The following is a 2132-nucleotide window of genomic DNA, read 5'->3' on the forward strand; positions in this document are numbered from 1 at the left end:
ACAGCCAATTAGAATCCACCTGACTTTAAAGAACAGAACATTATCGTCTGTTGGTGTGGACGCTAATAAGCAGTATATTCACACACACACACACACACACACATTACATATTCTATTGCAAACATTCAAGGTTGAGTTTGTTACTGTGTTTATTTTTAAGAGTGTTCTTGGTATGCAGATATGTTTAAGCAAAATCATCTGTTTTGATTGGCTTGTAAAAGTTATGGTCCCACCCCAGGAGCTGGGACTGCTCGGGGGCAGTCGTGGCCTAAGACTTGTAACCTAAAGGTCGTGGATTCGAGTCTCGGTACCGGCAGGGATTGTAGGTGGGGGAGTGATTGACCAGCGCTCTTTTCCACCCTCGATACCACGACTAAGGTGAGACCCTTGAGCAAGGCACCAAACCCCCAAACTACTCCCCGGGCACCGCAGCAAAAATGGCTGGCCACTGCTCCAGGTGTGTGTTCACGGGGTGTGTGTGTTCACTACTCACTGCTGTGTGTGTGCACTTGGATGGGTTAAATGCAAAGCACAGATTCCTAGTATGGGACACCATACTCGGCTACACGTCACGTCACTTTATGGGCTGGTGTATTCTTATTAGTGGATTAAGATTATTTTAAGGAGAACCGTTGAAGGATTGAGGAGAGGAGGGGATGCAAGTTTGTTTTACTTCTGTGGTTGTTGCAGTCTTTAAATTGCTATTTTGTTATAAAGTGGACATCTGAATTGAGGTACCCTTACACTGTATTGTTTTATTTTGCTTGTTGGAGTCAAGAGGCCAGTTTGTGTTTTAATCGGCCACAACACACCCTAGCAACGACTCAGGCCTGCAACGGTGGGGTTGATAAATGTGTGTGTGTGTGGGCCCACAAATATGTATGTTTAGTCACGATTCATGTCTAAATATTTATTATTGTTAGTGATATTGTCATAGTTGCTCCTACAGCGAATTGTACATAGTCTGAGGGACTCATTTCTGTGCCTATATAAGGGTATAGATTGGTGTGTGTTTTCTTTTTATCTGGGTTAGTAATGTACCGATACTGAGATTTTTATCGATACTGAGAGTTTTATAGATAACTATATTTGAAATTATTCACTCACAGACCATTTTTAAATAAGCAGTTTCCTTTATTGTGGTGTTGTTTCTGATACATGTGATACTGTTACAGACTGTTTATCGTATATTTAGTTACTTTTTCACATACTGTTTATTTATGGGTTTATTTATTGATCTATTTTTTCATCTATGATCTATTTACTGACATTTAATATTTATTGTGGTTTGACTATTTATTTATTTACTTTTGTGATAAAACATTATAGGTTTTTTTTAATACTTGCCCATACTTACCTGGTGTATTTACCTAGACTCACAGTGCCTACCTTAGCTAATTCATACTTACCTGAGTATATCCATATTACCTGTAGGCTTAATCAGTCGAGAGACATATCACCTGAACCCGGTGCTCCATCCTAACAGAACTTGGGAGGTGTAACTCTTAAGTGGGCAGGGGGCACTACATATATAAACTGAACAAAATTATAAACGCAACACTTTTGTTTTTGCCCCCATTTTTCATGAGCTGAACTCAAAGATCTAAGACTTTTTCTATGTACACAAAAGGCCTATTTCTCTCAAATATTGTTCACAAATCTGTCTAAATCTGTGTTAGTGAGCACAATAGTTAATTTTGTTCAGTGTATATATACATTTGTGGGCCCTGGACCACAAAACCAGTCATAAAGGTCAATTTTTCGAAATTGAGATTTATACATCATCTGAAAGCTGAATAAATAAGCTATTTGGCCGAGATACAACTATTTGAAAATCTGCAATCTGAGGGTGCAAAAAATCTAAATATTGAGAAAATTGCCTTTAAAGTTGTCCAAATTTTGCAGAATTAATAAAGAAGATTTCTAACCATGTACATGTTAAGCTGTTGCATTACAGAGGTGCAATATTCCTTTGCTTAATAATGTTACCATTGATGTGAGTCTGAACCAGTTTGTTCACTATATGATAGAGGAATCTACTGAATCTAAAGGTGCTTCACGATGCCATAGAATAACCTTTTTTGTCTAAATGGTTCCATAAAGAACCTTTAACATCTGAAGAACCTTTCTGT

At 37.9% G+C, this 2132-nt stretch overlaps 1 protein-coding gene across 1 annotated transcript in view; it reads right to left on the bottom strand.

The window, feature by feature from the left end:
* The window catches only part of LOC107564682 (zinc finger matrin-type protein 4), a 71993-nt gene that overhangs the window by 51909 nt on the left and 17952 nt on the right, over nucleotides 1-2132 (bottom strand). The window lies entirely within an intron of this gene.

Source organism: Sinocyclocheilus grahami, unplaced genomic scaffold (assembly GCF_001515645.1).
Source record: "Sinocyclocheilus grahami isolate Dianchi unplaced genomic scaffold, SAMN03320097.WGS_v1.1 scaffold955.1, whole genome shotgun sequence".
NCBI classification, from domain to species: Eukaryota; Metazoa; Chordata; class Actinopteri; order Cypriniformes; family Cyprinidae; genus Sinocyclocheilus; species Sinocyclocheilus grahami.